This window comes from Rhinopithecus bieti, unplaced genomic scaffold (assembly GCF_001698545.2).
Source record: "Rhinopithecus bieti isolate Rb0 unplaced genomic scaffold, ASM169854v2 scaffold_1106, whole genome shotgun sequence".
Classification (NCBI taxonomy): domain Eukaryota; kingdom Metazoa; phylum Chordata; class Mammalia; order Primates; family Cercopithecidae; genus Rhinopithecus; species Rhinopithecus bieti.
The window spans coordinates 1084565-1107553 of NW_016803367.1; the positions used below are offsets into that span (position 1 = coordinate 1084565).

Genomic DNA, 22989 nt, shown 5'->3' on the forward strand with positions numbered 1-22989 from the left:
GTATTTGAAATGGTAATCAAAGGCTCTCATCCCCATCCCAAGTCCCCAAAAGTCCTAGACAAAGAAGGCTTTATGCCAGAGTTCTAACAAATTTTCAAGGAAAGAAAATTACTATTTTATATATAGACTTTAGAAACAAAGAGGGAAAACTTCCCAACTCATTCAATTTATTTTTATTTTTATAGACTTAGGGGGTACAAATACAGTTTTGTTACATTCTTACATTAGATAGTGGTGAAATCTGGGCATGTAGTGTAACCATCATCTAAATAGCGTACCCTGTCCAGTGAGGTAATTTCTCATCCCTTGCCCCTGCTCCCATCCTCCCACCTTTCTGAGTCTCCAGTGTCTATTTTTCCACTTTCTGTGTCCATGTGCACACATTAAAAGCTAGATAAAGATGGCACAAGGAAAGGTAATTATAGGCCTATATTACTTATGAATTGCATTTGAAAATCAAGTAAGGATGATTTAGCTGCCTGGTCTCACTTCTCTCTTTTTCAGTCCCCTCCTTTCTCTCTCTCTCTCACTCTCTCTCTCTGTCTATATTAATTAAATATTTAAGGTCAGAGACTGGGGATTCTAAACTCTCTGATTTCTTGTTTGTCACTCTGAAACCCTTGTCTCATTTTCCTGTCTTCAACTGTGTATTCTTTTTGTCTTTTTGAGACGGAGTCTTGCTCTGTCGCCAGGCTGGAGTGCAGTGGCGTGATCTCGGCTCACTGCAACGTCTGTCTCCTGGGTTCAAGCAATTCTCCTGCCTCAGTCCCATGAATAGCTGGGGTTACAGGTGCCCGCCCCTACGCCCAGCTAAATTTTGTATTTTTAGTAGAGACAGGTTTCGCCGTGTTGGTCAGGCTGGTCTTGAACTCTTACCTCGGGTGATCCGCCAACTTTGGCTTCCCAAAGTGCTGGGATTACAGGCATGAGCCACTGCGCCTGGCCTCAACTGTGCATTCTTGAGTCTGAGTAAATACAATATCTGAAACATTTCTCGATTCTCCCACTTCTCTAGGTTTCAGTCACTAGAACTATTTTGTTATTGTTGAAATGCACTGGCATATAATTCTAGAACTTCTTTCTCAGAATTGTATAAACTATAATAGTATTCCAGAACCCAGATTTCTGAAAAAACAGCAAGAAAACAATGTTGCAATTTTTGTTGTTGTTGTTAAGATAGGAGAGAATTTTGGAGAAAAACATCTTAGAAAGGCACTACATTTGCTTCACTTGTGGATACATATGTTGGACTCCTTCTGCCCATCACATTTCCTTCTTGATTTATGTGAAAATTACATATTTTTGCTCCTCATAATATAGAGAAAAGCAGAAGTGGAGGACACATTAGAAGATGGGCAAGGTGCAAAGTTTTCTGTAGGGACATTTCTCTTTATGAGAAAACATAAATTTATGTTAAAAAATTTTCGAGTATATGTATTTTGTATGCTTATTTACTGCAGGTTTGCTTTCATTTTAGGATCGTTGAGGTATAATGTACATACAACACATATTACTATGTCTAATGTACAGTTCAATGAGTTTTAACAAATTTATATTGTCGTGTAATAATCACCATGATCAAGTTATAGAACGTTTCCACTTGCTGTGGTTTGGATGTTTGTCCCCCAAAGCGTATGTTAAAATTCGATCCCCAATGTTGGCGGTGGGGCTTAAGGGGAGGTGTTTGGCTCATTGGGGCGGATCCCTCATGAATGCCTTGGTGCCATCCTTGAGGTAATAAGTTCTTGCTCTGTTAGTTCCTGCAAGAGCTGGTTGTTAAAGAGTCTGGCACCTCTCCTCTCTTTTGCTTTCTCTTTCACCATGTGATCTTCACATGCCAGTTCCCCTTTGCCTTCCACCATGAGTGGGAGCAACCTGAGGCTCTGAGCAGAAGCAGATGCTGGTGCCATTCTTCCTCTATAGCCTGCAGAAATGTGAGCCAAATAAACCTTTATAAATCATATCAGTGGTTGACAGGGACTGGGAGAAGCTTGACTGCAAGGCAGCAAGAGAAAACTTTTTGATACAGTAGCGTCTTAGTCCATTTGTGTTGCTATAAAGGAATACCGTTATAAATTACCCACCGCAGGTATTCCTTCATGTCCCTATAGTTTTGCTTTTTTAAGAATTTTAAATAAATGAAATCATAGAGCGTGCCTTTTTGTGCATGTTGGGATTCTTTCTCTGCCATAATGCTCTAAATATTCATCTAAGTTTTTGAATTGATCAGTAGTGAATTCTTTTTATTGGTGAGTAGTAGTCTATTGTATGATGTGCCACCAATTATCATTCACTAGTCTACAGACATTGGAGTCATTCCAGTTGCAGTGTTGCTTAACAGAACCCTGGTCACAGATCTTTGAGTGAGGTGGAATTTGCAGCCTCAGTCTCATATGCACAAAGGGCTTCACATTTAGACCTGTGATGTTATTTTCAAATAAATTATTCACTTAGTTACAGTTGGACAGAATTGAAATGAGATGTTTATTCCCAACTTTAAACATGTGATTGGTTGTGGGACCACACTCTGTATCGTATACTATGAAATGACCTTAAAAAATAAATTCGGTAAATATGTTATGAACTGCATTTTTGTCATTAATTTATTTACTATAAACCCTTTGTATATAATCATTTTTGTAACTTGCTTTAGAATTTCTTGATTTTATAATAAACGTCAAGGAGGTAAGTGGCCAGCTCTTGCTTGACTTCTGAGAGCCCCTTCTTTTCCCTACAGATGAGGATGACGAAGAGGGAGGGGGAATGGATGGAAGGGACAGGCAGTGAATGCTTGAGGTGAATGCTGTTAGCATAAGGTGACCTTGAACTCCCACAGAAGTGAACTTCCACAGAGTGAACTGTCACAGAAGTGTTCATCACAGCTGCATCTGAAATCAGAGGTGGGTTGAGGGGTTGTGATGCTGGATACGTGAGGCAGCTGCCATAGTATTATTACCTCCAAGGCTTGGAGAGGTTAAGCAGCTTGTCCTAGATCACACAGTAAGTAAGTGATAGAGCAATATTGTGTAGAAATTTTATATTTTACTTAGGGTCAAAACTTTGGATCTAGGTCACTATATGACCCCTACAAGTCATTTAAGCTCTGCAGATCTGTGTCTTTATTTGTAAAAGATGACGTTGGAATCCACAGGATCCTTTGCATGACATGAGTGCATTTTAATGTTAAAAGTAGTAGAATCTAGAAAACTGAATAAGCAGGGAAGATACTTGCTTCTTACTTGAATTAAAAGAACATTTTTGCTTCTAGCAGAGTCCAAATGATTTTCTATTTTAAATAGAGAAAGTAGATCTTATCAAGTATTTATAGAAACTGCAGATTGTTCGGACACAATCCAATACCTCATTTGATACTGGCAAGAGGCAAATGACGCCTCAAACCTTCACAAATGCTTAAGCCAATTTTATGAACAAAGGAATATCTGAAAGTGGTTCAAGTTTAAAGAAGGCCATGTATTTCTTGAGTGACATAACTTTAGGAGCTACTTGAGAAAAGTGATATGTTTTTATAAAATCTCCATAATTAAGGTCTAAAGCATACCTCCTTCTAAATGTAAGTTATTATAGTCGTCAGTGGTGTATCTTGTATTTGTAATAACTACAAAGGGATGATAAATGGGCATGGGAATTGTTGATATTACTCCTTGGTGAGGGCCTATACCCATCATGGGATCCTATACCCATCATGGGATCCTATACCCATCATGGGGTCCTATGATCTTGTTTTCATTCCCATCTCTTTATTTTGAAAAATTTTAGGCACCAGAAAAATGAAAAGAATTGTGCAGTGAATGTTTGTATACCCTCCACCTATATTCAACGGTCGTTAACATTTTGCCATATTTGCTTTATCCCTTTCTACATCTAATATTTGATGGAACCATTTGAAAGTAGGTTGCGGCTATCATAAATCACTCCTATGTGTACCAACATGCATCACTTTAAAAAAAGGAATGTTGTCCTACACATACACAATATTGTTATCTGAAATGATAATAGTTCCATAATATTTAATATCCAATCCATATTCAGTTTTCCCCAGTTGTCTCAAAAATGTAATGTATATACTTATTTATAAAATCACAATTAATAAGGGCTCACACATTGCATTTGGTTGATATGGATATTTAGTCTCTTTATCTAGAATATTTATCCACTTTTTTTTTTTTTTCTGAGACGGAGTCTTGCTCTGTCGCCCAGGCTGGAGTGCAGTGGTGCGATCTCGGCTCACTGCAAGCTCCGCTTCCTGGGTTCACACCATTCTCCTGCCTCAGCCTCCTGAGTTGCTGGGATGACAGGCACCCGCCACCACGCCTGGCTGATTTTTTGTATTTTTAGTAGAGGTGGGGTTTCACCATGTTAGCCAGGATGGTCTCAGTCTCCCAACCTCGTGATTTGCCCGCCTGGGCCTCCCAGTTTACATTGATTTTTAAAGGAATCTCAGCCAGTTGTCATGTAAAATGTCCCAAATTCTAGATTTTTCTGCTTGCTTCTTCATAGTGTTATTGAACTTGTACTGCTATTTTCTTGTCTGTACATCAGAAGTTAGGTTTAGAAGCTTGATTAGATTTAGGTTAAATCTGTCTAGCAAGAATATTTCATACATTGTATACTTCTTATTGCATTGTATAATAAGGCATGCAAGGTCCGGTTATCCTACTATTAGAAACTCAGGTTTGGTCACTTGGTTAAGATGGTGACTACCAGATTGCGCCATTATAAGAGTACCCTTTCCCCTTTGCAACTCATAAGTAATCTGTGGAGAGAGACTTTTCACTGAATGGTTTTAGCATCCATTAAGGATCTTTGCCTGTGACAAATTTTACAGTAGGGATAGCAATGTGGTAATTTTCTGAAATTCCATTATTACTTTTACATTTATTATGAAATAAGAGCTTTATTCTTTCCTTCTTTCTTCTCCTTTGCTTCTCTTTCTTGAGTTTCATTATGAATTCATGGATGTTTGTTTATTCAGAGTGTTACAACCATCATAGATATTCTTTCTGATGTTCACATTTGTTTCAAAGGACAGTAGATGCTCCTGCAAACTGGGTTATGGGTCCTTTCAACATGACTCTGTTAGTCTTTGAGCACTGTTTTGTTTTTTGACATAACAAGATGTTCTTGGCTTATCTTGCACATTTCCTAAAATCAGCTGTTTTTTTTGCAGGGAACCCCAGTATATATATTAGTGGAGAATTAGAAACCAAGATCTGGGGGCTAGGTGCCTTGTTCCTTCTGGGCTATTATTGCTCTTTGACGATTTTTGGTGGACAGAGATAAGATTTTTTTTTTAAAGAATAATGAATTCATAGTGTTTGTAATGAAAATTATGGCATTTTTATTTATTTCTTTTATTATCATGTATTGTCTTACATTGAAAATCTTGGTTTCCAATAACATTAATACACACTTATTTTCTTATTTCTACTAGCAATACATCTACTGATTGCATTTATATGTTATTCAAAGTAACTATTTCCTCTGGGTGGATATTTTATCAAACTGAAATATAATTTGCATCATTTATTTCTATTTGTATTTTGTTTAATGGAGTACATTTTTCTTTTTTAATTTTATTTTTTGAATATGTAAAACATTTACATGTTTCAAAACTAAAACTGTATAAAATATACTTGGAAATATTCTCATTTCTATCTCTTCCAACCTTCCCCTCATTTTGTTAGTTTCTTTTAATAAAAATAAGATATGTTTTGTATTTATATAACATATTAATATATATGTGTATATACACACACGCAAACATATGCACATATATATTTATATGCTTCTTCTTTATTTCTTATATAAAACATGGCACAGAGTGAAGAGAGGGTCATGTTCTCCATTTCTACCCAGAACTCAGCTGTACTTGTTTCTTGAGGACTGGAAGGTTTGGACATATGGAGAATCAGCCAATGTAAATGAATAGTGGTGTTCTTCTGGGGTGGCTTCACAGGAGCTGATGTGGAAAAGGGGTGGAGTCAAAGCAGGACAGACCAATATGGCTCAGGGACTGGAGCGCCAAACTTGACTGGTTGTCTTGAAGAGGGCTGTTATCTGACTCTCAGACCTGGAGTTTAATCTCTGCAAAGATAGAAACTATGTTTGCCTCTGTATCCCCAGCTCTTAGCACAGTATATCTTTTGAATGAATAACAGAATAAAAGGAGGCATATGCTATGATTTTTGTGGTATAAAAAGAATGTAATTTTATTTTATGATCTATAAGCTAGTGAGGGCCAGGACATTTGGGATACAATGGTCTTAGATAGGGTTTTCTAGGAACTGACTCAAGGGCAAGGTTTGTGTGCAAGTGATTTATTGTACCAGTTCTCCCAGGGGAGACTGGCAGGGGAGTAGGGAAAGAAAGACAGGGAAGGAGTGGGAACCAATTAAGGATATGATTTCATGCGAGGTCCCACAGGGGGAAGCTTCAACTTGATCTCGCTGGGAACCATAGAGGTTAAGTTAATCCTGGTGATGGGAGTGTCACTAGCTCTTACTCTTACTCCCAGACAAGGGAGCTGGACCTTCATACCCTACATTTGTCAATAATTGGTCAAGGGCTGCTTCAGGGGAAAGTAAATTTCCAGGTACTTCTGGCTGTATTTGAGTGCAGGTAAGTGTCTAATATTGTCTGCTACAAATTTTAGCTCTAGTTTAAAATGGAGTTATTTTCCTAAGCGACATTTTATAAGAAGAGCCATAAACATTGAATTTAACCAACTATAAATGATAGCTCTATATTTAGTAAAACTTTCTAAAGTATGTTTAAACCACATGTCCAAGTAACCACATAAATGTGTATTTCAGAGGATGCCTATCATTGTGTGCCATACAAAGTTCTTTCTAATTCCTGCTTTATTTCTTCTGCAATAAATCAGCATTCACCTTCATTAAGGACATCATATTCATAAGACGTTCTCTCTGAGGAGAATTTTATTTTGCAGGGGAATTAGGACAACTTAGTAGGTTTTGAAAAACAGAGATTTCTGTTTGGTTGTCCTATTCTCATTGCTGATTTCCCTGCAGAAAAGAGGCAGCTAAGATTGCACACTGGTTCTTCAGATTGCCTTGGTAACAGCCTTTCCATTTCCTTGAGCTGCCATCCCATTAGCAGTGATAGCTTCACCTTTTTCCTAGACATGACTCAAACAGATCCACCTTCAAACTGCATGAGTCATTGGACTTGCACTGACTTTTCTTATTCTTTGCTCCCACCAAGTACCATCGCTTTCCAGCATCACACGGACACCAAATTCAAGGAGAATTTAGCCCATAGGTCTCTGAATCAAAACTTTCCTCTCAGCCACAAATTCTGTATTTGCCCATAATAGGGGATCACAATCTCTTCCTTAAAGGACTAAAATGTATTAAGTGCTGAAGCTGTTTCCTCCTGCAAACCAACGTAATAGAGCTTGCCTCTCCCAGTGAAACTTGTTCTTTGAAATAGTCCTCTTGGGAGGCCATTTATTTATTCCAAGTAATTTAGAAACTCACCCTTTGGACTCGTATAAAATGTCATAGGTAGGGTTTTCTGGAAGCAGATGCTTCCAGCAGAGTTTGGGGTAACAGATGAATTATTAGGGCTCAGCACCTGTGAAGGGAAGGGGAAGCAGGATTGGGCAGAAGGAGAGGTTAAACTGTGGTGCCAGTCTGACCAAGCTTCGGCCAACCTGGGGCAGGCAGCTGTGGGCAAGTATTGCTTGTTAGGGTACCTTGCTTTGGACCAAATGGCTGTGCCTGTATAGCCTCCTTGCCCAGTCACTGGAAGTTGGCTGTCCTGGAATGGCATGACCTCGGGTGAGACAGCTCTCTACAGCTGAACTAGACCCTGAAGCAGCTGACAGCTGGAAGCTGTCTTGCTGATCACAGTCTCCATGCTGGATACCAAATCCTTCTATGAAGGGGGATTTGGGTTAGGGGACATATGTTCATGCCTAGCATGTAGAACCAGTTATAAATTCAATGAAAAACTCAACCTTACTACAATACTGTTAGGTGGCATGCTCAGTTTTACAGAATGTTAGAACTGAGAGGCTTATAGAGATTTTCTGGCCTAACCCTCACCTGATCCTCATCTTTTACAGCTGCCTGACTTTTCCCTCAGGACCACTGCACTGAAAGCTAGAAGGTGGCATGACGCCTTCCTGTATTCCAGCCTCCTCAGCCCTCCACCATCCTCTCCTCACCTGTAAGGGGCCCAAGTGCCTTCACAGGCTCACAGGTATTTTTCTGATTTAGAATGGTATTAGAAGGGACAACACCTTAAGGGAAACTGAGAAGGAAGGTAAAAATTGGGAGGAAAAGACTTCCCTGGGGTTTTAACCATAATGTATGAGTATTATCCAGAAAAGCCTAGATCACCGCCCAAAAACTGACTAGTAAATGGAGGACTACAAAGGCTTCATCAAAAGATCTTCTGCCTTTCTACCTGTTGAATCTCTTGAAAAAATTATGTAGAGATTTGTTTGGGAACTTAAGAAAAAAAGTCTTAAAGGACCTCCTTGACTGGTATTAACGGCCAGATCTATGGCCAGATGACCTCCGACCTCCCTTCTCTCAATGGAGAAACTGTGTGGTGGTTCCTTCATTCATTCATTGAGAGTTTTATTGAGTGCCTTCTATGTGCTAGGCCCCATGCCAAGCTCAGGGGAGAGAGTGGAGAGCTGTAATAACGCACAAAGTTGTTCACAGCCAAAGTTGGCTGAAGACTTCAACCAGTGCTCCCAGCTGTTTCCCTCTGATTTTGACATGTCTTTCTAGGCTGTGCTAAACCTATTAATTTACATGAAGGTGTTCTACAGCTGTGGCAGTTTTATCTTCCTTTTTAAGCATTCCACTTCTGCTCTAACATCAGTGTGAGTGAAGCAAAAGGCTGGCTTTCATTGTCAGTTTTCCTCCCTCTATTTTTCCCCCTGTTTCTGCTTCTCTCTCCTTCCTTTGCTATTGGGGTTCATAAGCCAGGGTTCTTAGGAACGACTGTAGTGTGGGCCCTCTGGAGAGGGAAGGGGTAGTGAAAGGAAAAAGAGAATTGAGGGAAGCCTTGGGGCTCCCATCAGGAAACTGGTGAACTGATGAAGTCCACTAAGTCCATTCATAGTAATAGCTAACATTTGTTTAACACCAACCGTGTGCTCACCACATATATTAACTCTCAGGAAAGCTTACTGTTGGAAGGGACAGTTAAGGAGGAGTTTATGCTCACTCAGGCTGAGGGTGAGCCTGGGGAATGGAGAGAAATTTAACCAAAGTTTAGTTAATAGATGTTTTGCTTCTATTGCTTATAGGGAACAAAACAGTTCAGCTAATCATGTGTAAGACAAAATTTGGATATTTGGAGTGTCCATGTCTGGCTAAGGCACATGGGGAAGCGTGTTTCTCTTTAGAAGAGAACACAAAAGAGTGGGGAGATGTCTTTAATCACCCCTGTTTTCCAGGAGCACAGGTCTCAGGTAAAATTCAACACTCCAGTTTCTACAGTAGTAGAAATGGGAACAACTTTATATAATAATACTATTTACTGTAACTAACAAATCCTCCAATAGTTCAAACACATTTGAAGTTGATTTATCACTTATTTAAAGTCCAGCATGGGTGTCCCTGATTGATTGGTGGTTCTCCTTCAAATATTGATTCAGAAACTCAGGATCCTTGTATTCTGTGGTTCCACCATTTTCAGCATGAGCTTGCTAAGGTCATCTTGCTTATGTGCATCAAATTGGTGAAAGGGGTAACAGCATGGAGGATCAGGTGTTCATGGGCCAGGCCTGGAAATGGCACGCATCATTTCTATTCACATTTTATTGGCTAGGACACGGTCACTGGACCACACCAAAATGTGAGGAAAGGTGGGAAATAAGGCCCAGCTGTGTGTTCAGGAAAAAGAAACGAGTTTGGTGAACAGGTGGCCAATTCCTCACACGACCTCAATGTCTGTCATTTACACTGCAAATTTAATGGTTAAATAAATAATAGGTCAATATGCAGCTTTTAAAAAAGAGACAAAGTTTTGTGTACTGATATAGAATAATTTCTAAAATGCTTTAAATATGAAAAATTAGTACAGAAGAGTTTTATAGCAAGTTAGGGTATGTTCTCCCCCCTACACAAACCAGATCACACCCTAAGAAAAAGATTCACAAGCATCCTATGCATAGGGTACCTCTGGAAGAATTCACAAGAAACTTGCATCAGTGATTGCCTTTTCACTTATTAAGGATTAAGTATTTGTTCTTCTGACACATGGACACAGAGAAGGGAACAAAACACACCAAGGCCTGTCAGTGGGGGGTGGGTAAGGGGTGGAGGAGAGCATTAGGACAAATAGCTAATGCATGCGGGTCTTAAAACCTAGATAATGGGTTGATAGGTGCAGCAAACCACCAAGGCACATGTATACCTATGTAACCAACCTGCACATTCTGTACATGCATCCTGTAACTTAAAGTAAAATAAAATAAAAAAGAAAAAAAAAAAAAGTATTAGTTCTTCTGAAATTGTTCCATTCTCTCCTGAGAATTACTAGGCATAGTTTCCATTATGGGTTTTTCTTTTTATCTTTATGACTCAGCTCTCATAGCTTTGCATTAATTCCTAGGTTTTCTTCTGACATCCTCTTGGTTTTTAGTAGCAAGTGCTTTTAATCAGGTTACGAAGTCTTTTGCTAAACATTCTTTAGTCTTTGTGAGATATCTCTAGTAAGCAGTATTGAAATGATGGACCTGTCAGGAAACAAAATCTGGGCAGTGCAATCCCATTCTTTGGCATTAAATAGACTCTTACTGGCTAGCCAGCTTAAAATAGCCCCCAAATCACTCTTCACTCAGTTACCTTGTTTGATTTTCATTGTAATACTTACTGCTAAAAAAATGTGTTTCCTAATTATCCATCTCCCCCAGCAGAGTGTAAGATACATGTGTAAGTGGACCTGCTCTGTCCATTGTAATGGTGTCATATGCTTAGGAGAATGCCATGCATCTGATGGTAGCTCAATAAGAGCTGCATGTGTGTATGAATCTCCTTAGCTTGTTGCTTACTTTATATTTATCTTTCTTTCTAAGCTCACACTCATATTGCTTTTTAAATTAACCAGTTTGCTACTCAGGATTTCAAGGCACTTTGTCCACGGCTTTATCATAGCGATGACCTCATTGTACTGCAATTGTTAGTTTATGTGTTTGTCTCTCGAATGTGAGCTTCTCAAGGGTGGCATTCTCACCTAGTCAATCATTGTATCTTCGGTTCTTGGTACACAATAGATAAATGAAAGCCCTAAGGAAATGTTATGGATTTCTTAAAATTATAATAAATAATGACTTTTAAGAATCTCCATACTTCTAATTGTTTGCATGAGAATCTTTATTGCCTGTTGATTTGTTATTTGGCATTAAATAAAGGAGTGTATTAGTCTGTTCTCACACTGCTAATAAAGACATACCTAAGACTGGGTAATTTATAAAGGAAAGAGGTTTAATGGACTCACAGTTCCACATGGCTGGGGAGGTCTCACAATCCTGGCTGAAGGTGAATGAGGAGCAAAGTCATGTCTTACATGTCTGCAGGCAAGATGGCGTGTGTGGGGGAACTCCCCTTCATATAACCATTAGATCTCATGAGACTTATTCACTATCATAAGAACAGCATGGGAAAGATCTGCCCTCATGATTCAGTTACCTCCCACTGGGTCCCTTCTACAACATGTGGGAATTATGGGAACTACAATTAAAGATGAGATTTGGGTGGGGACACAGCCAAATATCATTTTGCCCCGGCCCCTCCCAAATCTCATGCCCTCACATTTCAAAACCAATCATGCCTTCCCAACAGTCCCCCAAAGTCTTAACTCATTTCAGCATTAACTCAAAACTTGATAGCACAAGTCTCATCTGAGACAAGGCAAGTCCCTTCCGCCTATGAACCTGTAAAACCAAAAGCAAGTTACTTACTTCCTATATACAATGGGGGTACAGGCATTGTGCAAATACACTCATTGCAAATGAGAGAAATTGGCCAAAACAAAGGGGCCACAGACCCCATGCATCTAACAGGGCAGTCATTAAACCTTAAAGTTCCAAAATGATCTTCTTTGACTCTATGTCTCAAGTCATGCTGATGCAGGAGGTGGGCTCCCATGGCCTTGGGCAGCTCTACCCCTGTGATTTTGCAGGGTACATACATCCTGGCTGCTTTCACAGTCTGGTGTTGAGTGTCTGCAGCTTTTGCAGGCACGTGGTTCAAGCCATTGGTGGATCCAACATTCTGGAGTCTGGAGGACGGTGGCCCTCTTCTCATGGTTCCACTAAGCAGTGGCCCAGTGGGAATTTTGTGTGGGGACTACAACCCTGCATTTCCCTTCTGCACTGCCTTAGCAGAGGTTCTCCACAAGGAGGAGTAAAAAAGGTACTTTTCAAGAATACAGAGATAGTTAAATGCAGATTATGTTAAGAAAACAAACTAGAGAGGGAAAAAAAGCTTCAGAGAACCAAGAAAGTGGAATTAAAAGTGAAGAAGCTTGTTGATGAATCTAGATGAGGGAATTCTAGTGCATAATTTGAATCTAAGGAGGACACAGACAATAGCTGTTTAGTGGAAAAACTTCAGAATAGTCCACAAAAGTTCCAGTGATAGAAATCCACTGTGAGAGTGTGGTTGAATCCTCTGTGCCCTCAGCATAGCAACATGTGAAAACAAGGTGAATTCAATTCTTCAGCTGAAGTGTGAGATGGTTATTCAATATTCAAACTCAAGGAGAATGTGTTTTGATAAAAAACCAGAAGGGTACTACTCATAGGGAAAAAAGATATTTTTGGTCTTTAGTCTGATCTCAGCTCTTTGGTCTAGCTGTGGAGGTCAACTAATAAAATTCCAATATGTGTTTGGAGAAAATTCTGGATTTCTTTAAGCACTGCTAAGCTGCCCTTGGTGGCGGGGGGTTGGGATTGGGGGTTGAGGTTGTTTCCAAAAAATTTCATTGATTTAGCAGAATAAAGTATAATTTTAATGATTATTTTCTAGACTTGCAGCTTTCCTGAGAATTGTAAAACATCAGTTAATTTTTTAACTGCAATAACATTTTAATTTTACTGAATTAGATAAGACAACAGAAGATTAAGTTAATTTTGAAAACCTTTCATAAACTATAAAAACTGTGCTTATGCTAGTAGCTATTATTATAATTATAATTACCTTTGTTCTGCTGGTAAACTTGAGGAAGGCAGTAGGGAGTTAGGAGAAACAGACATTCTCTTTCAGTTGAGTTAAACAGACTTGTTTCAACCTCATGTCTGACTAAAGAACATGGTTGGTTCCTGAATTGGTGGAGACTGACCCACTGAAGCGATTCCTGCAGAGCCTCTGGACTGTAAGCTGTCATATCATGGATGACAGCCAGGATATTGGGTCTATTTCAAAGTGACTCAGTGGGCCAGGGAACCATTAATATATTCATCACCACAGGTATTAGTTATATGTCACTACTGAGAAACTGCAGAGTGTTATTGTTTATTCTTTTGTTTGTTTAATCAAATGTTGTCTTTTAAAATTTTATTTGTACTCATGTGTTTGTTTTCTTCATAGGTAGACACTTTTGTTTCTGAAAAATCTTCCAAATTTTACATAATTTGTAAACTAGGTAATAAAAATGAAATCTAATTAGAAAAAAGGTGAAAGATATAGAGAGACATTTCACCAAAGAGAATATGCAGTTGGCAAATAAGCATGTGGGAAGATGTTCAACATCATTAGCCATTGGGGAAATACAAATTAAAACTACAATGAGATATTATTACACAGCTATCAGAATAGCTGACATAAAAAATAGTGTCCACGGGGAGGGGAACAATACACACCTGTCGGGAGTGAGGGGCGGGAGAGCATTGGGACAAATAGCTAATGCTTTTGGGGCTTAAAACCTAGGTGATGGGTTGATAGTTGCAGCAAACCACCATGACACATGGATACCTATGTAACAAACCTGAAGGTTCTGCACATGTATCCCAGAACTTATGTCAAAATGCTAGAGAAGATGTGGAGAAACTGGATCACTTATTGTTGATAGGAATGTAAAATGGTGCAATACACTTAATTTAGAGTCAGGTAAAAATTTGTATATGAATGTTTACAGCAACAATTGGTTAAAATTGTTTTAAATTTTCATTTGTGGTAAAGTTCACACAGCATAAAATTTATGATCTTAACCGTTTTTAGGTGTGTAGTTCAGTAGTGTTAAGTATAGCCATACTGTTGTGCAACTAATCTTTATGGGATTCATCCTACAAAACTGAAACTCTATCAAACAACAATTCCCTATTTCCCCCTCTTCTCCAATCCCTGGCAAACTCCATTCTTGTTGTTTACATGAATTTGACTACTTTGGATACTTCGTATAGTGAAATCATACAGTATTTGTATTTTTATGACAGGCTTACTTCACTTAGCGCAGTGTTCTCAAGGTTCAGACACACTGTAGGATTTGTCAGTTTCTTTCCTTTATAAGGATAATCTTCCGTTGTATGTACATAACACATTTTGCTTATCCGTTCGTCTGTTGATGCACACTTGGCTTGCTTCCAACTCTTGGCTGTTGTCAACAATGCTGCCATGAACATGCATATACAAATATCTCTTCCAGTCTCAGAGGTAAAATTGCTAGGTCATATGGTCATTCTATTTATAATTTTTTGAGGAACTGCCATACTGTTTTCCATAGCAGCTGCACCATTTTACGTTTCTGCCAACAATGCACAAGGGTTCCAGTTTCTCCACATCCTTATTATTAAGTAAAAAATACTTATTTTTTTTTGTTCTTTTGTTAGTGACTATCTAATGGGTGTGAGGTGGTATCTCTTTGTGGTTTTGACTTGCATTTACCTAATGATTTGTGATGTTGAGCATCTTTTCATGGGCTTGTTGGTCCTTTGTATATCATCTTTGGAGAAATACCTATTTAAGACCTTTGCTCGTTTTAAAATTGGGTTGATTTTATTGTTACAGAATAAGAGTTCTGTATATATTCTGGATATTAACCTTTTATCAGATATATTATTTACAAATATTTTGTTTTATTTCATAGGTTACCTTTTTGCTCTATTATATTCCTTGATGCACAGAAATCTTAAATTTTGGTGTAGTTCAATTTGTCTGTTTTTACTTTTGTTGTCTGTGGTTTTGGTAACATATTCAAGAAAATTCGCCAAATCCAATGACATGAGTTTCCCCTTCTGTTTTTTTTCTTTCTAAGAGTTTTATAGTTTTAGCTCTTACATTTAGGTCTTTGATTCATTTGGAGTTAACTTTTTATATGTGGTGTAAGGTAAGAATTCAACTTCACCTTTTTTTTTTTTTTTTTTGCATGTGGCTGTCTAGTATTCCTAACATCATCTGTTGAAGAGGCTGTCTTTTCCCAGTGAATGGTCATTTGGAGATATTCCTGGTTCATTGAGAAGTAATTTTTGCTCGAAACCTAGATATTTTCATAAGATTCTGGATCTTATTTAAACTTTCTGTTATGACTAGCTTCTCAGACACTGCTCCAGCAGGGGAAGGGGAGGTCACTAACTTGTTGCTATCAGGTACAGGTAAAATTTCTAACCCACCTGGCCTCTGTTGACACCAAAGGTATGGGACTCTTTGTAACTGCTGGACGGGAGTGAGAGTTCTAGCTCTCCATGTGGTCTGCACTGACACTTTGGTGAGAGTGATCTCATTACTGGTGGGTGTTGGTGAAAGTCCTGATTCTCTGCCAGGCCTCCTCTGACACCTCCCCACCAGGAAGGGAAGTATGTCTCCTTGCTGTTGAGTGAGTTGGAAGTCTAGGCTCCTCATATGGTTTCCACCAATATTGTGGGGAGGCCTCATTACCGGCTGTCAGGAAAGATAGTCTCAGCTCCCTCACTGGATACCATTCTGTCAGAGATGCTGGGACACCTTATTACAGCCTTGTTAGGTTAGAAGTCTAGGCTGCCTACTTAGCCTGTGCTAGCATGGGTGGGGTAGGACCATAGCTTTTATTTAAAATTTTAAAAAAAATTTTTCCATAAGTTTTTGGGGTACAGGTGGTATTCGGTTACATGAGTAAGTTCTTTAGTGGTGATTTGTGAGATTTTGGTGCAGCCATCACCTGAGCAGTATTCACTGTACCATATTTGTAGTCTTTTATTCCTCATCCCCTCCCACTCTTCCCCCCAAGTCCCCCAAAGTCCATTGTATCATTCTTATGCCTTTGCGTCCTCATAGCTTAGCTCCTACATATCAGTGAGAACAGAAGATGTTTGGTTTTCCATTCCTGAGTTAGTTGACTTACTAATCTCATCCAGGTCTCTAATCTCATCCAGGTCACTGCAAATGCTGTTAATTCATTCCTTTTTATGGCTATGATATCTATATCTATATCTATATGTATATCTATATTGATATATACCTATATGTATATCTATATCTATATAACAGTTTCTTTATCCACTTGTTGATTGATGGGTATTTGGGTTGGTTCCACAATTTTGCAATTGTGAATTGTGCTGTTATAAACATGCATGTGCAAGTATCTTTTTTGAATAATGACTTCTTTTCCTCTGAGTACAGTGCATCCATGCCACATCTACTTTTTAAAAATTTTTTTGAGTATGGCCATTCTTGCAGGAGTAAGATGGTATCACATTGTGGTTTTGATTTGAATTTCCCTAATCCATTAGTGATGTTGAGCATTTTTTCATATGTTTTTTGGCCATTTCTATATCTTCTTTTGATAATTGTCTATCCATGTCCTTAGCCCACTTTTTGATGGGATTGTTGGCTTTTTCTTACTGATTTGTTTGAGTTTGTTGTAGATTCTGGATATTAGTCCTTTGTCAGATGTATAGATTGTAAAAATTTTCTCCCACTCTGTGGGTTGTCTGTTTACTCTGCTGACTGTTCCTTTTGCCGGGGGCGGAGGGGGGAGTGTAAAAGCTCTTTAGTTTAATTAGGTCTCAGCTATTAATCTTTGTTTTTATTGCATTTGCTTTTGGGTTCTTGGTCATGAAATCCTTGCCTAAGCCAATGTCTACAATGGTTTTTCCAATGTTATCTTCTGGAATTTTATAGTTTCTGATCTTAGGTTTAAGATCTTAATCCATCTTGAGTTGATTTTTGTATTAGGTGAGAGATTAGGATCCAGTTTCATTCTCCTACATGTGGTTTGCCAATTATCCAGCACCATTTGTTGAAAAGGTGTCCTTTCCCCATTTGATGTTTTTGTTTACTTTGTTGATAGATCAGTTGCTGTAGGTATTTGGGTTTATTTCTGGGTTCTCTATTCTGTTCCATTGGTCTATATGCCTATTTTTATACCAGTACCACGCTGTTATGGTGACTATGGCCTTATAGTATAGTTTGAAATTAAGTAGTGTGATGCCTCCAGATTTGTTCTTTTTGCTTTGGCTATGTGGACTCTTTTTTGGTTCCATATGAATTTTAGAATTGTTTTTTTCTAATTCTGTGAAGAATGATGGTGATATTTTGGTGGGGATTCATTTAATTTGTAGATTGCTTTTGGCAGTATTGCCCATCCATTAGCATGGAATGTGTTTCCATTTGTTTGTGTTATCTGTCATTTCTTTCAGCAGTGTTTTGTAATTTTTCTTGTAGAGGTCTTTTGACTCTTTTGTTAGGTACATTCCTAAGTCTTTGATTTTTTTTTTGCAGCTATTATAAAAAGGGTTGAGATCTTGATTTAATTCTCTGCTTAGTTGTTGTTGGTATGTAGAAGAACTACTGATTTGTGTACATTAATCTTGTATCCGGAAAGTTTGCTGAATTCTTTTATCAGTTCTAGGAGCTTTCTGGAGGAGTCCTTAGGATTTTCAAGGTAAATGATCATATTGTCAGCAAACAGTGACAGGTTGATTTTCTCTTTACTGATTTGAATGCCCTTTATTTGTTTCTCTTGTCTGAATGCTGTGGCTAGGACTTCCAGTACTATGATGAAGAGGAGTGACGAGAGTGTGTATCCTTGTCTTGTCCCAGTCCTTAGAGGGAATGCTTTCAAGTTTTGCCCATTCAATATTATGTTGGCTATGGGTTTTTCATAGATGGCTTTTATTACATTAAGGTATGTCCCTTGTATGCCGATTTTGCGGAGGGTTTTAATCATAAAGGGATGCTGGATTTTGTTGAATGCCTTTTCTGCATCTATTGAGATGATCATATGATTTTTGTTTTTAATTCTGTTTATGTGGTGTATCATATTTATTGACTTGTGTATATTAAACCATCCCTATATCCCTGATATGAAATCCACTTGATCATGGTAGATTATCTTTTTGATATGTTGTTGGATTTGGTTNATATTAAACCATCCCTATATCCCTGATATGAAATCCACTTGATCATGGTAGATTATCTTTTTGATATGTTGTTGGATTTGGTTAGCTAGTATTTTGTTAAAGATTTTAGCATCTATGTTAATCAAGGATACTGGTCTGTAGTTTTCTTTTTTGGTTGTGTCCTTTCCTGGTTTTTGTATTAGGGTGATGCTGGCTTCATAGAATTAATTAGGGAGGGCTTCTTCTTTGTCTATCATGTGGAATAGTGTCAAAAGGATTGGGACCAATTCTTCTTTGAATGTCTAGTAGAATTCTGCTGTGAATCCGTCTGGTCCTTAACTTTTGTGTTGTTGTTGTTGGTAATTTTTAAATTAGCATTTCAATCTCATTGCTTGTTATTGGTCTATTCAGGGTATCTGATTCTTCCTGATTTAAGCTAGGAGGGCTGTATTTTTCCAGGAATTTATCCATCTCTTCTGGGTTTTCTAGTTTATGTGCATAAAGGTGTTCATAGTAGCCTTAAATGATCTTTTGTATTTCAGTGGCATCAGTTGTAATATTTAATCTATCTTGAATTGATTTTTGTATTAGGTGAGAGAATAGGATCCAGTTTTCATTCTCCTACATGTGGTTTGCCAGTTATCCCAGCACCATTGTGTCCTGTTTTGTTTCTTACGTTATTGGGATTTTCTCTCTCCTTTTCTTGGTTAATCTTGCTAATGGTCTATCAATTTTATTTGTCTTTTCAAAGAACCAGCTGTAGTTTCATTTATCTTTTGTATTTTTTTGTTTGTTTGTTTCAGTTTCATTTAGTTCTGCTCTGATGTTGGCTATTTCCTTTCTTCTGCTGTGTTTGGGTTTGGTTTCTTTTTGTTTCTCCAGTTCCTTGAGGTGTGACCTTAGATTGGCTATTTATGCCCTTTCAGACTTTTTGATGTAGGCATTTAGGGCTATGAACTTTCGCCTTAGCAACCGCCTTTGCTGTATCCCAGAGCTTTTGATAGGTTGTGTCATTATTGTCATTCAGTCTGAAGAATTTTTAAATTTCCGTGTTGATTTCATTTTTTACCCAATGCTCATTCAGGAGCAGGTTATTTATTTTCCATGTATTTACATGGTTTTGAAGGTTCCTTTTGGAGTTGATTTCCAGTTTTATTCTACTGTGATCTGAGAGAGTGCTTGATATAATTTCAATTTTCTTAAATTTACTGAGGCTCATTTTTATGGCCTATCATATGGTCTATCTTGCAGAAAGTTCCAGGAGCATAGCTTTTTTTTCTTTTCTCCCTGTGGTGTTTGGTTGGAATAGAGCAATTATCGTCTAAAAGTTTTATGTGTCACTAAACTGACTCCTGTTCTTTTGGCTACATTCTTTTTTTTTTGGTTTGTACCCATTGACATTTCTGGGCGGCTAGATTCTTTAACTCCAATTCTGGGATATATATGATCCAAAACAACCCAGGGAACCCACCACTCTATCATTCTTTGGCTTCCAAGGTCCTTATCTTATCCATCTTCCCTAATTTTCAGTCTGCTTAGACTTCTTTTTTATATAATATCCTTGGTATTTTGTTGTACTTAGTGCAAGGAATAGGAAAGTGTACATCTACTCCATGTTTTGGGAAGTGAAAGTGGCCACCTTCACTTTCTGATGGTAATAACTTTTTTTTCACTGTATCCACTTAACTCTTAGCATAGTGATCAGAACTATGTTTGTGAAATTATATTTTGTATTATTTCAGATTGTGCTGGGCAACGGGGAATGGATAATGCTGGGTAACTAGGCCCAAATAACACGAACATTTCAGGGGGAGCATTCTGACTCCAAGAGGTAGTTGGCTGCAGCATCTCTAGATCCTGGACACATAACATCTCATTATAGAACAGGCGCCACATGGTTTGAATAAGAGTTTGATGTTTAACAATAAAGGTAGTTATGAACCGGGATATTTGAAATATGCTGTGTGGAAAACTGAGTGAATACAAGCCTTCTTCTTAGATGGCAGGCCCCAAGAGCCTGAGACATTTCAAGGGAAAAATAGCACACCCTCTAATCAGAATGGGAGGGCATGGAGCTAGAAGATTGTTCAAAGACAGACCAAAATTACATGGATAAAGCACAGCACTTAGAACATGTAAAATAAAAAAAATTGCCTGTCTGAGAGCATATTGAAGAAAGCATTCCTATAGCCAGGTACTCTCTAGGTCTAGTGGCAGGAAGGTCTCTAATGATTATGGCTATTCCTTTTGGCATATCTCCACTCTACTGATTTCTAGACAAATAATTGGACTCTATTTTGAACCCTAACCTATGTACTGGATGTCATTTTTGAAACCATCTTTATTGAGGTATTGCACATGTTTAAAGAATACCACTTGACAAGTTTTGACATATATATCCACCCATGAAAGCATCACCATAATTAAGATATCGTATACATCCATTACCCCCAACCATCTCCTTGTATCCCTTTAATTGCTTCCTTTTGTTTTTCCTCTCCACTTCCCCATACCCCCAATAAGCATTGATCTGCTTTCTGTTACCATAGACTAGTTTGCATTTTCCAGAATTTTATAAACATGACATTACAGAGTATGTATTCTTTTTTTTTGGTCTGGTTTCTTGTACTCAGCATGATTATTTTGAGATTTATCCATGTCGTTTTGTATAATAATAGTTTATCACTTTTTGTTGCTGAGAATATTCCATTTTATGGATATACCACAATTTTATTACCCATTCATTTGTTGATTTACATTTGAGTTGTTTACAATCTATGGCTTTTGTGAATATAGCTGCTATGAACAGTCTCACACAAGTCTTTGTATGGACATATGTTTTTATTTCTCTTGGGAAAAAACCTAAAACTGGAATGAACAACTTATATGGTAGGTATATGTTTAACTTCTAAGGAACTGTTATCAGTATTCTTAATTTTAGACATTCTAATAAATGTGTAATGGTATCTTGTAGTCCTAAGTTTGCATTTCCTTAATGACTAATGATGTTGAACATATTTTTATGTGCTTGTCATCCATATATATATTTTTATGAAATGTTTGTGCCAATCTTTTGACCATTTAAATAATTAGATTTTTTTTCTTACTATTGAGTTTTGGGTTTTGAAATACACTATAGATGTGAGTTCCTGATTAGATACAAATAATTTGCAAATACTGTTTTGAAAATGTTTTCTTTAGTCTTTGGTGTGTCTTTTCATTCTCTTGAAAATATCTTCTGAAGAACAGAAACTCTTAATTTTTATGTATTTCAGTTTGACTTTTTGTCTTTTTTTTGAGACAGGGCTTCACTCCTGTTGCTCAGGCTGGAGCGCAGTGGCGCAATTTCGGCTCACTGTAACCTCCGCCGCCTGGCTCAAGTGATCCTCCCACCTCAGCCTCCCAAGTAGCTGGTATTATAGGCATGTGCCACTGTGCCTGGCTAATTTTTCTCTTTTTTGTAGAGACGGAGTTTTCCCATGTTGCCGAGGCTGGTCTAGAACACCTGGGCTCAATCCATCTGCTTGCCTTGGCCTCCCAAAGAGCTAGGATTACAGGCATGAGACATTGAACCCAGCCTATGATTTTTAAATAAATGTTTCTGTTTGTATCATATCTAAGAATCATTGCCTAACTCAAGGTCAAAAGGTATTTGCCTATGTTTTCTTCTAGAAGTTTTATAGTTTTAGGTTTACATTTTAGGTCCATGACCCATAATGAGTTAATTTTTGAATATGATGAGAGGTGTGGATCAAAGTTTATTATTATTAATTTTTTTGCAAATAGCCATCCAATTGTTATAGCACCATTTCTTGAAATGACCCCCTTTCCCATTGCATTGCCTTTGCGCTCTTGTGAAAAATTAGTCATGCATCTATGTGTGGGTCTATTTTTCAGACTCTCCATTCTGTTTCACTGGTCTTTTTGTCAATCACAGCACTAATACAACACTGACGTGATAATTGTAGAATTATAGGCAATTCTATAACAAATCTTGAAGGCAAGTAATGGAAACCCTTTAACTTTATTCTTTTTCTACAGTAGAAATTGACAAGCTGATTCTAAAATTTTTATTAGAATGTAACGGACTGAGGATAGGCTTGTTTTGAGAAAGAACAAAATTGGAGGACATCTTAATAATAATATTTTTTTGGATCCTTGACCACAGTATTTTTTTCTATTTATTTTGGTCTTTAATTTTTCTCAGCTAGTTTTATAATTTTAGTATACGGGTCTTATGTGTGATTTGTCAGATTTGTCATAAGTATTTTATATTTTTTGATGTTATTTTAAATGGCATTGGTTCTTAATATTTCAACTTCCAATTTGTTGGTGATATATAGAAATGTAATGGATTTTTTAAACGTACCTTGTACTCTTTAACCTTACAGGACTATTGGTCTGTAGGTTTCTTTCTTTCTTTTTTTTAGTATAGAATTTTATGACATTGCGCTGGTATTAGGGTAATATCGCTAATCACTAAGGACATGTGGGCTGAAAAACTACCTATTGGGTACTGTGCTTACTACCTGGTGCAATATACTCATGTAACAAACTTACACATGTACCCACTCTATCAAAAATAACAGTTGAAATTCAGAAGGAAAAAAAATCAACTGGGAAGTTTTTCTTCCTATTCAGTTTACTGGAAGAGTTTTATAGAATAA

The 22989-nt window shown here is 37.7% G+C and overlaps 1 long non-coding RNA gene across 1 annotated transcript in view; it reads right to left on the reverse strand.

The window, feature by feature from the left end:
• Positions 1 to 5798: 5798 nt before the first annotated feature.
• Positions 5799 to 22989, reverse strand: part of LOC108535322 (uncharacterized) — a 33848-nt gene continuing 16657 nt past the window's right edge. Inside the window, exon 2 of the long non-coding RNA XR_001887206.1 lies at positions 5799 to 6105. This is a non-coding gene — a long non-coding RNA (uncharacterized LOC108535322). The remainder of the gene's footprint in view (positions 6106 to 22989) is intronic.